This window comes from Vicia villosa, linkage group LG3, assembly GCF_029867415.1.
Source record: "Vicia villosa cultivar HV-30 ecotype Madison, WI linkage group LG3, Vvil1.0, whole genome shotgun sequence".
Taxonomy (NCBI): Eukaryota; Viridiplantae; Streptophyta; class Magnoliopsida; order Fabales; family Fabaceae; genus Vicia; species Vicia villosa.
In genome coordinates this window covers 6,024,719-6,037,643 of record NC_081182.1, presented here as the reverse complement: position 1 = coordinate 6,037,643, position 12,925 = coordinate 6,024,719, and positions in this window count along the sequence as shown.

Genomic DNA, 12,925 nt, shown 5'->3' with positions numbered 1-12,925 from the left:
GCTTGAAATATCATGGAGGTAAGGATAATGGCAACGCTGCCATTGTTCAAGATGATTTCGAATCATCTGATGTTCTTGTGGTTTCAAGCAGTGACTCTAAGAAGGAGTGGATTATGGATTCAGGTTGCACTTGGCACATGACTCCAAACAAAGACTTGTTCGAGGAATTATGTGATCAAGATGGTGGATCAGTATTGCTGGGAAACAACAAGGCTTGCAAGATTGCAGGTGTTGGATCTGTGAGATTCAAGCTCCATGATGAGTCAATAAGGTTGTTGACTGAAGTCAGGTATGTTCCTGATTTAAAGAGAAATCTGCTTTCTCTTGGTGAATTCGACAAGAAAGGATATGTTTTCCAAGGAGAGAAAAGTATCCTAAGAGTCATGAAGGGTTCGAAGGAAGTCTTGAGAGGCGTGAAGAAACAAGGCTTGTATACCCTTGAGGCTGAAGTTGTAAGTGGTTCGACAAATGTTGCATCCACGAAACCTTTGTCGAAAACAGAAATCTGGCACATGAGATTGGGCCATGTCAGTGAAAGGGGTCTGGTCGAATTAGGGAAACAAAATCTGTTTGGTGGAGACAAAATCGAAAAGCTGAAGTTTTGTGAACCCTGTGTACTTGGAAAATCTTGCAGAGTGAAGTTCAACAAAGGCAAACAAAGAACACATGGATCCCTTGATTACATCCATGCTGATCTTTGGGGGCCTGCAAGGTGTCCATCACATTCAGGAGCAAGGTATTTTCTATCCATAGTAGATGATTATTCCAGAAAATTATGGGTATTCATCCAGAAGACTAAGGATGAAACTTTTGAGAATTTCAAAAGTTGGAAGACTCTGGTTGAAAATCAGACTGGCAGAAAGGTCAAGAGGTTGAGAACCGACAATGGCCTTGAATTTTGCAATGAGGCATTCGACAGTTTTTGTGCTGCCTCTGGTATTGCAAGGCATAGAACTACTGCAGGTACTCCACAGCAAAATGGTTTGGCTGAAAGGTTTAATCGAACTATTTTGGAGAGAGTCAGATGCATGTTGACTAGTGCCGGTTTAAAGAAGGTGTTCTGGGCTGAGGCTGTTTCGACAGCAACATATCTGATAAACAGATGTCCTTCGACAGCGTTAGATATGAAGACACCTGAAGAAGTTTGGTCGGGACATCCACCAGATCTCGACAAACTGAGAGTATTTGGCTGCATAGCCTATGCTCACATTAGGCAAGACAAGGTCGAACCTAGAGCTCTGAAATGCATGTTCATGGGATACCCTGAAGGAGTCAAAGCTTATAGGCTATGGTGCCTAGAGCCAGGTCACAGGAGGTGTATCACCAGTCGAGATGTAGTTTTCAATGAAGCTGAAATGGCTTTTAAGAAAACTGATGATGATGATCGAAGTGCAGAAGAGCTGGAACAGGTAGAGATTCCTGTTGAGGTGGAGCATGTTGATGCTCAATTGCATATCCCAGATGAAGTCGAAGAAGAAGCAGAAGATGCTGAAGTTGAGGAAACTGACGATGACTACCTATTATCCAGAGATAGGTCGAGAAGAGTCATCAAGCCACCTCAGAGACTTGGATATGCAGATCTTATAGCTTATGCCTTAATCTCTGCAAGTGAGGTTCTAGACGAAGAACCTAGAGACTATAAGGAAGTTATGAGGAGTCGAAATAAGACTGAATGGCTGAAGGCCATGGATGATGAGATGAAATCTCTTCATGATAATCATACTTGGGAACTGATCAAGAAACCTGTCAGGGCAAGGTTAGTCAGCTGTAAATGGATTTTCAAAGTTAAGAAAGGAATTGAAGGAGTGACGTCGAAAAGATACAAGGCAAGGTTAGTTGCAAGGGGTTTCACTCAGAAAGAAGGTGTCGACTTCAATGATGTGTTTTCTCCTGTTGTAAAGCATAGGTCCATTCGAATGTTGCTTGCCATGGTGGCACAGTTCGACCTTGAACTGGAACAAATGGATGTGAAGACTGCGTTCTTGTATGGTGATTTAGATGAAACGATCCTGATGAGGCAACCTGAAGGGTATCTCGAAAAGGGGAAGGAAGATTATGTGTGCAAGTTAAAGAGATCTTTGTATGGGCTGAAACAATCTCCTCGACAGTGGAATAGGAGATTCGACAAGTTCATGGCACGCATAAGTTTCATTAGAAGTCAGTTCGACCACTGCGTTTACTTCAGATTTCGACCTGGTAATTCATTTGTTATTTTGTTGCTTTATGTGGATGATATTCTCATAGCAAGCAACAATGTTGAAGATGTGATGAGGGTGAAGGCTGAACTCAATAAGGAGTTCGATATGAAGGATCTGGGAGCTGCTTCCAGGATTCTTGGAATTGACATTCGAAGAGATAGAAAGAAGTCGAAGTTATGTCTATCTCAAGAGGCATATCTACGGAAGATTCTTGAAAAGTTTGGTATGTCGAATTCGAAGCCAGTTGTGACTCCAACAAACCCTCAATTCAAGCTGAGTATTGATCAGTGTCCCAGTACTGATGTCGAAAGAGCCTATATGAATAGCATCCCATATGCTAATATAGTTGGTTCTTTGATGTATGCTATGGTCTGTACTAGACCCGACATAGCATACGCAGTAAGTCTTGTAAGCAGGTACATGGCGAATCCTGGAAAGGCTCACTGGCAAGCATTGAAGTGGATTTTAAGGTACATAAATGGGTCTCTGAATAGAGTCCTAATTTATGGTGGAGCCTTGGGTGAAGATAGTAAAGCAGTAATAGAAGGATATGTCGACTCTGATTATGCAGGTTGTATGGATTCCAGAAAATCTATTTCTGGATATGTTTTCACTATGTTTGGCACTGCAATTAGTTGGAAAGCAACACTTCAGAAGGTTGTTGCTCTATCAACCACTGAAGCGGAGTATATTGCCCTAACTGAAGCTGTGAAAGAAGCATTGTGGCTTGAAGGTTTTGCAAAGGAGCTGAAACTTCAAGGTCGAGGTATCACTGTTAAATGTGATAGTCAAAGTGCAATACACCTGTCGAAGAATTCAGCCTATCATGAGCGAACTAAGCACATTGATGTGAGGCTGCATTTCGTCAGAGGAGTAATCGAGCGTGGAGAAGTCCAAGTGCTGAAGGTTTCGACTGAAGACAATGCTGCTGATATGATCACCAAGACATTGCCGAGTTGCAAGTTTTTCCACTGTATGCAGTTGATAAAGCTGCATGAAGAAAGCTAGCTTGTTCCTTGACGTTGTAGAGTTAGGTCCAAGGTGGAGATTTGTGAGATATTGGATCGAACTCTAGTATTGTCGAAGGGTAGCTTCTTGGTTCGACAGTTCGACAGAGTTAAGCATGAAGTCGAAGGATTGTTCACATGCTGGTGTCGAAGTGTGCATGCTGTAGTCGAAGATGGGTCTAGCATGCAGATGTCGAAGATGCTAGAGTTGTTAGCATGCTAAATTAGGTTGTAGTGTTTAAACCCTAATTTGTTAAGTTAGCTTGTGTATTAAGTTGGCTTGTGTAATGGGCCTTGCTGAAAAAGCCCATTAGTTAGTATGTTAGGTTTTATTATAAATAGCATACTAGTCTCTCATCATTGCTAAGCTGCAAATCCTAATTTAGGGTGAGAGAAGTTATTTGTTATTCTTGTAAACTTGTAATCTTGTTTTAAGAGAAAGTGAAAGAATAGCAGTTATAACCAATTCTTGTGTTCTTATTTTCTTCCCTAATTCCCTATTATACTTTGTTATTGGTATCGTTTTTCACAACATACACCATAACAACTGATGACCTAAATTTCGATCTTCCTTCATAAGAGTCAATCAAGAAATTCACACATGCCACTTTCTTTACAAATACCTCAACACGCATGAATATATCAAATAAGACATTCGTAACAAAGTCGTGTTGATATTTGAATACTGGAACCTCCTTACAATGAATGGTGAGTTCCTCAAATGTATTCAAGTACACATTGTGGCATACATGGCAAAATTCATCAACACAAAATAAGGGGATTATAAGTCGATATTTAAGGATGGTATCATAATCATACTCTACCGGGGACATATGTTGGTGTAGACTATCAATAGTAATCGCAAGGAGAAAATCTTAAGCATGTGTTACTTGCAATTAATTAAAAATCGTTTTTTGTCTTGTGGTTATGTAAAACTTTACATCCGGCCATGTCCTGAACACTTTTACAAAAAAATACACTCGCCAAAACATGTGCTTTGTGAGGGACGGAGTCCTTACTAGTAAAATAGCTAAGGTCAAAATATGGAATTGAAGCACTAAGACCATTCAAAGCTACATCGAAATCAACATCCATACCATATGTCTCACTGTATCTCAATATATGATCATGTAACACCCAAGATTAGGCCCTAAGAACTACAAATGTATATGACGATGCCTTTACAATAACGTACAAACCCAATTCCCTAAAACTAATAGTTAAAGAAACGAATTTTCATTTAAGGTCCCTAAAAAAAGAATCCCCACCAACCACAATGTCTTCAACCGCCCTTCACAACTCTTTATAAAACCAAATAGTTGTTTTCTCCATATGATTAGGTTGACATGTTCTAAGGCCTAATAAGAATTAGGCAATACCCATGCAAGATTGAAGTAGTAGAATCTCACTTGGAGATTCCCTTAGTTGTGGTAGAAGATGCATTAACTAAACAACTGTGGCTGCTCTTTTCATGGGCAATTCCTCGATAAAGCATTAATTTTGACTAACAACCCTTCCAAGCAACACCGGGCTTACAATGTTCGAAGGAAACAACTTCCCACGAAGTTTACAATCATCACACAATGGCCAAAAGATCCAAACTTCATGAATATTCAATTCGAGACCTAATCCTAGACTGGTATCCCGAATGATGTCAACGATTTTAGCCACCTTCTTTGAATACCCTATCATGGTCCTATCAATAAGATACCAAGAATGAATAATAAGCATACAATTGTCACTGATTTGAGGAATAAATGGGTATAACACAAGGGAAAACAAAAGTGTCACTAACATATCACCTTGTTGCACTCTAGTGGATGACATAATGCCCATCCCCAAGGTATGACCTTGCTTCCTGACCATATAGAAACTCAACACATAAGAAAGTCAATGTGCATCTTACCCCACCTATCCCAATATGGCTGATAGATATACTAGGTTGAAAGCATTTGTGAAATGTACCATGAGTATAGTCAAAGAGCCATCTCCATGCCGCATGCTCAACACCTTGTTGGTGTTGTACAAAATGACTTCAATGAGATATTGCCACATCCTTACTAACCCTTTTTATTGCAACATTGGATACCAACCGCCTCCAAATAGAACCCACAATAATTGATCTTATCCCAACATCAGGCTTTAATATTATCGTCAAGGGTGTGAATGCAATAAACTATGCCAAGCTCATCGAGCATCTGCCTCCCATCCATAGGTTGATAACTGGAGTGATTGCATATAAGATATCTCTAGACATATCATAACCTTTTTCACACATTGCATCCAATAAATGTTGTGCTCACAAACCATCTCTACCATATGAAGTCCCTTTCAGAAATAGCTTAATGCACTTGAAGATAGTACCAACTTCACCCACTAGAGGAGATTCAGAAAAAGAATATGGTCGGCATGGAAGGTGGTGGTTTGTATAGGTGTTTAGCCTCCAAAGCCTTCATAGTATGTGTATTATAGGGGGCTACACCTTATGACCTTAACCATTTCATAACCGTTGTGAAGTGCCCAACGTATCATGCATGTAGTACCCCCAATTTTGTTTGGGTAATGAAATTTTTTCAAAAAATTGCCTGTTCCTTCATTTTAATTAAAACTAATGAGTCAGACTAGTTTTTGAAGTAGCATGCCCCTAACATCTTTAATGGGAACCCCTAATACAGTTGTTTTGTTGCTTGTCTCATCACTTTCATATTTGGTTATTTCTATTTATTGAGTCTTCTTCATAATTGCACATCTCTTAATCAAGTTCGAAGCAATTTATTTTTAAGCATGCATAAATCAATTGTTATGTTTGAGATTTGATCAATTGTACTGTCGGCGGTGTTGGAGGCTTGAGAGATGGCTCACTCTATTGAAGTTGCAGAGCATAACCTAAGAACGGGAAAGGTTGAATTGGATCTTGATGTGACGATGCAGATGGAGTGTTCCGGAGGAGTTGATCGCTACCGCTTTGAGGAGGAGCTGGTGGATCTTTGGTAGCTTTAGCAGTTGCAACTACAGTTGTGGGGCCTTAAGCTTTGGAGCAGAGCAAGTAATTTTGGAACTTGCCATTGCTGATGGATCTAGACAGAAATATGAGGAGCAATGTTAATTTTTGACTAGAGAGGATCGAGATAAGAGATATAGATTGAGATTCAAGAAATATGAATTTCTAGGTGAAAGAAGTTTCAACTTAGAGAATCAAGATATGAATGTTCAAACGTGGAAAACGCGGGAATCAGATGTCGATTCCCATAGACGGTGTCAATGTTCCACGAGGGAACTAGAGTTGATCAGTGATCGATGAATGTGGATTGCAACGATGGGCTTGAACTTCTGTTATGGTGTAAGAGAGACTGATATGCAAGATTAACACTTCAATACCCGAGTTAGTATAAGAGTAAGATGAAAGGAATGAGATTTGAATTCGAATTACTTGAGAAATGGTACGCTTTCCCTCTTATATAGTAGGGTGGTTATAACAGTTTCTTGATATACCAACATTAAATAAGGAGATCGATCTAACGGATTTTGGATTGAGATCACCTACATTCTTAACTAGGATAGCCTACCTGCTCCACTTGTAATGCGGTGGATCGTTATTCTCTTTAGGTCATAATTATTGCCCAGAACAGATTTTATCCAATGTTTTATGACTTTATGAAAAATTGATGGTACAGTTTCAGCTCATGCTTTCTTCATGTCATATATATGTTTTGATTAGTTATATACTTCATTTTGATTCCACTGTCATATTGAAGTATTGTCTCTAACAGTTTTACTACCATAGCACATATGCATTTTTTTTGTATTGCCATTGTTTTATCAGTTGCAAAAAATTGCCAGAAATAAAGTGTGAATACACTAATTCCACAAGCCTTATGTTATTCAAAATTGATACTTGTAAATGATAGCAAATGTTTTCTTAAATATTTTAGAAAATGTATCTATAACTAAGGGCATAAGATCTTAAACTATACCAGTTGTACCAACAATTGTTACTTTAAACTATATTTTCAGCTTAATCTATTTTACAGTTACTGAGGCAAAGGATATGGCAACATTAATTCAACAAATATTTTATTACTTCATATTGTTAATGTTATGTTAGAAGTCAAAACTATATGCAATATCAAAAAAACTCGCATGTCATATTTTCATTTCACAGTTTATTTTGCAACCTTTTTATCCAAGCTGTGGACTCTAACTAAGTTTTGGTTGCAGATTCATAGAATAATTCTTCCAACTTTAATTTTTGTATATTCTTGTAACTATCATGCTTGCTTTCACACAAATGTTTTGAGAGATTTGCTTGAATTTCTACTAAAATGTATATTTAGTTACTTAAATTTCCATATTAGAGGACATATTGGTGTATCTTAATTTGGATAGTTACAAGAATCAACATTTAAAGAGTTTATTAGGAGGAAGAACATTTTATAATAATTCCGGAAGAGGATCGCCAATGCTAATTCAGTTATTATAAATGCAGATACAAGTTATATCATATTTTAATTTGATCTATGTTATGTTTAATACGTTGTTGAAGTACTTTTGTCATTGGTTTCAGCCTGGATTCTTACAACTGATAAATGTACAACAAAATTCTAATTGATATGTAAATCTATGCTTCCAAATACTAAGTCATTTTTCATTCATTACTAAATTCTAAATCCTAAAATTTCAACAAGGATAAATAATTATATTGTTCTAGTTAGGGTGTTCATGGTTATGAAATGTAGTGAACCAAATCATATTAATGGTTCGGTTCAATTTTCAATAAACACTTTAATAATAAATTAGTTAATAAATTAATTGTTAAAACAGTTTAAGTTCAGTTTAAAGTCAATTTAACACCAATTTATTTATCTAAATTACTTTATAATATTTAGAACTCTTTAAGGACCAATTTTTTTCAATTCTTTTTATTTTCAAAAATAAACTAAAAAGTTTTAAATTTTTTCATAATCTTTAAGGAAAAAATTATTTACAGAATTTCTTTGATAAAATAACTGTTTAATTTCTGAAAAATATTTATTTATTTATTTTTTGTTTCAATCCAATTCGATTATAATATTTGGTTCAGGTAACTACAATTTTGCACACCTCTAATTCTACTGGTTCTACTATAAGGATAGATAGATGTAAGACTTGCAATGTAGCCATATTATGGATGTGTTTGGATTGGCGGTGGACAGAATTGATTCTAGTAGAATTGAGTTTGGTAGAATTAATTCTAGTAGAATTGAGTTTAGCAGAATTGATTTATGTTTGGATACATTTTTGTAAAAGTGAGTTGAATAATAAATTATAGTGTAAAAATCATCCAGAATCAATTCTGGAGGCAGAAGCTACAAATTCTAGCTTCAAGTAGAATCAATTCTACTTTTATCAAACCAAACATCTTAAAATCACCCAGAATTGATTCTACACTTCTAGAATTGCTTTTGGCCTTTTCAAAAGCCAAACCAAACATGCACTATAAGTAACAAGCAACCAAATGTGATTACAGTTCACTCCTGCATATAATGGTTGACTAGAGATATTTAAATCTTATTAGAGAAAACAAACTGGGGTTTTAAAAAAGGTCGTGGTCGAGCAAAGGTTTTCGTTATTTTAGTCGATATAGGTGTTACAATACTGATTGTGGTCGTCGTGGTGTTAATTAATCATAATTTATTCTTTAATACAGAAAACAGTGATAGCAGTATTGATATCGGCATCTGTCAAAACCGTTTGTCGCGTCCATTTTCACGTTCACAGACAATTCTTTAAAATCCTTAAATCAAATCATTAACACTTATGCATTAATAGAAGTACAATAGTGTTTTGAACAAAATTATTTGAAATTAGTGAATGGGGATTTTTAGAAAAGAAAAAAGGAAACTTATGCATTAATTAAAAAAATGAAAGAATGAATACCGAATATGATGAAGTAATTCAAGGAGAGAAAACAAAATGGAAGAATTTTATCAAAGCAGTCCAAATCTCATCCTAATGGATTGAAGAAGAAGAAATTGAAAAAATATGTATTCAAAGCATTGCAGGAATCTGGTATCGAGATCCGAATTTGCAGTGTAGAAAAATTGAGAAAATTTCAGTTATCTTATAGAAGAACCAAATAGGATATTGAGACAGAAATTCCTTTGGTTAGTATGCTCAATTGCATACAAACAATCATTGAAAATTTTAAGTTAAACACCCTGGTGTGGATGCTTTAATGGGCAGATCAATCACATAGCATAGTCAATTTTTTATTATATTTTTATTTTTAAAAATATATAAGTTGTTCATAAAATTAAATTTTGTGCATGAGCTGTGATTTAAAGTGCTTCATTATACAAGTTGCATAGAGTTTGTGATTCATTTGAAGTGCATGACTTTATTTTATGTATGTAAATTAACCAATATGATATTGTATGGGTCGGCCAAAGATCTATGCAGGGACGGAGGTAATGTAACGGGTCAAGGCAATGGCTTGTTTGCCTTGCCCTGCGTAAAGTGTACTGTGTATTATAAATACATCTGAAGATATATTTCCAAAATTAAAGAGTATTTGTGTGTTTTCAAAGGATGGTCATTCATCCCATAGGGTGGGATAAGGCACATCTAAGTATTGCTTCTCTACTAAAGTAAAACACCAAAACTATTCTTTGAATCCGAAAATACACTTCTTAACACACCACAAATTAGGGGTGGCAAAACGGGCCGCCCGCCCCGCCCGCCGCCCGCCCCGCCTTATGCCCGCCAAAAAATGAGCGGGGCGGGCATGCCCGCCAAGTAAAATGGGCATCAAAATCATGCCCGCCCCGCCAAGATGGCGGGTTGGCGGGCGGCGGGCTTACCCGCCTATTTTTATTTATATTTTTTTAATAGATTAATATGTTTTTTTTTACCTTTTAATTAAACTTTTCACTTATTTTTTAAAACAATTTTTATAAAAGTAATTTTTTAACAAATTTACTCTAAAAAATATTACATATATTTATAAATAAATGTATAAAATAAACCATCAAGAATTACAATTACGAGAATTAACTAAAAAAATAGTGAGTTTTGGAGGAGGAGCGGGTTTTGGCGAGCGGCGGGCTTTGGCGGGGCGGGTATGGCGGGCGGCGGGTTTTGGCGGGGCGGGCTTTAGCGAGCGGCGAGCCTAGAATCCCAACCCAACCCGCCAAATTTTGGCGGGTGCGCGGGCGGCCCGGCGGGCCCCGGCCCGTTTTGCCACCCCTACCACAAATACACTAAGCTCACGGCGTAAGCCAATCACACCCTTATTTATAAAAAGATTGTCTAAATACATATTTCTGAATCAATCCGGAAATATTCTTACATAATCAATGCATTCCATTCCATACATGTAGAGCTGTCAAATAAGCCCAATTTTTCAAAGCCCCAATTTTTTGGCCCCATTAAAACCCCACTTTATTAAGCCCCCTCTTAATGAGAAAGGCCCTATAGTTTTAGGCCCCTTAGTTAATATGTTATTTTTGGGCCCTATTGAGGGGGCCTTATTCTATTTCAAAAATTCCATCACTATAGTAACTTTACACTAATTCCTTTGTTTTTCAACGAGAAAACTCCACCGCACATAAAAAACTCCACCTCTGTTAGTGAGACAAATAAAGTAGATGATTTAAATTATCCATAAAACTTTGTTATTTTCATATTTATTTCGTTCGTACATTTCTAGTTTGAAAAATGTATAGGAAGTCATTTAGACATTTAAGTGTTCCTAGCAAAATTCTATGTCCATGAATTTAATGGATATATTGTATTATTCTGTATGGAAAAAAAATGATTTATATGAATAGAAGTAATTCATTATAATGCCCTAATTGAGCTAACTATATAGAGTATCTTCCATATAAAGAGATGATTTATATGAATAAAAGTAATATACATAATTTATATAAAAAAGTAGTTTTTTTTTAAAAAGAATTTTATTAACTTTTTATATTAAATTTTTTTGAAATTAAAATATTTTTTTAAAAACTATTAATTTTTGATTTGGGGCTCAAGGTCCCCCTTCTAAATTTTAGGGCCTTATATTTTTGGGGCCTATCTGTTTAGGGGCTAATTATTCTTAGATATTTTTAGGCCCCCTCATTAAGTGGGTTAGGGATCAAATTTTTTGGCCCCTTAAATTAACACCTCTACATAGATGCTTTAACTATGGTCAGAGTAACCTTTAGCATCAATGCATTTCATTCTGTGTTCATATGCCTTCATAATTACTTTCTAACTCATATCAACTTTATTAAACTTATTTAAATTTATTACATTCATATCACAATACAAAAATGAGGACAACAACATTTTTTGAGTTTGCTTTAGGATTGAACAGAAAGTGATTGAATTTTATATTCTCTCTTTCTTCATAAGAATTTTCAATAGCAACACATAACTCTTTTTTATTTATGGAATAAATTAGATATAGTTTTTTTTTTTACTTGGTCTGTACTGATTTGAAATTTTAAAAAATTTGATCAAAAAAGCCGGTAAATGAAGCAATACGGAAATATATTTTTGGATTAATCCGAAAGTATATTTCTAACCCAATTTTTTGATAAAATAAAAGTGTCTCAGTTAAGATTATATAAAATATAAGTAAAGATGAATTCAAAAATACATCTTTAAATTAAATTTTAGAACAAAATTTTGAGCGAGTCTCTCTTAAGATATTTTAGTGTGAAAATAATACTTTTGAAAATACACTTCAAAGTTCTAAGATGCATTTTTAAAATTTCTTAAGATGTCTTTCTACTCTTTAAGGAGGGATAAACTAAGAAACTCTCAATTCTTAATTATTAAATATACTAACAGATACAGTAAAAGATTAGCATCCAAATTCTTTTTGATTGGTAATTTGGTTTTCATAGGTTAGGTTGAAAATTATAATGCTTTCCACCCTTGATTTTCAACTTTTTGACGGGGACAAAGACCTAATCGCTCCACTCCTAAAACCGAAGTGTCAAAAGAACTTGATCCAATCATCACAAGCCACACAACCTGCTCCAAGATGCAATGTAGCCAACTCTCTAACTAAATATTCAATTAACATGCAACATATATTGTTCTTTGAATTGACATTAAAAATTCAAATTCCAATACTCATAAAAACAATTTTAATTAAATTATTTTTAACTTACGTCCGAACTATATATGTCCATTTAAAGTTATGTTAGGAAAACTTATGAATTTGCTTTTAACTGTTAATCATGGGACACCTTTATAAGCACCCGTGCTTAACACTAGTACTAGCAAACTACTGTGTTTCAAAATTGTTATATATTTACCACTCAAAGTGGAGCACTTTCTTTAGCGGAAGAAAAATAAACTACGGCAAGCAAGAGGAAGAAAAGACATAATAATTTGATAAACAATAATAATACATCTAAATCTTTTTTAAAGAATTTTTATTAAGAGACAGATAAAAATTCTAAACAAATTTTATAGTTAGAGACAGAAAGTACTTCTTAATTACAGGGCATCGGCTCCACTTTAGTTAGGACGTCAAATATAACATATGATAAATATTCGGCAACATCTTCCTCTGTGATGGCGGAGAGTGGATACAACAACTGCTCGCCAATGGTAAGGTTCACGAAAAAGTTCCAATAATAAAAGTTGAAGGAGAAAATGCATAGGATATTGGATCGAACTCTAGTATTGTCGAAGGGTAGCTTCTTGGTTCGACAGTTCGACAGAGTTAAGCATGAAGTC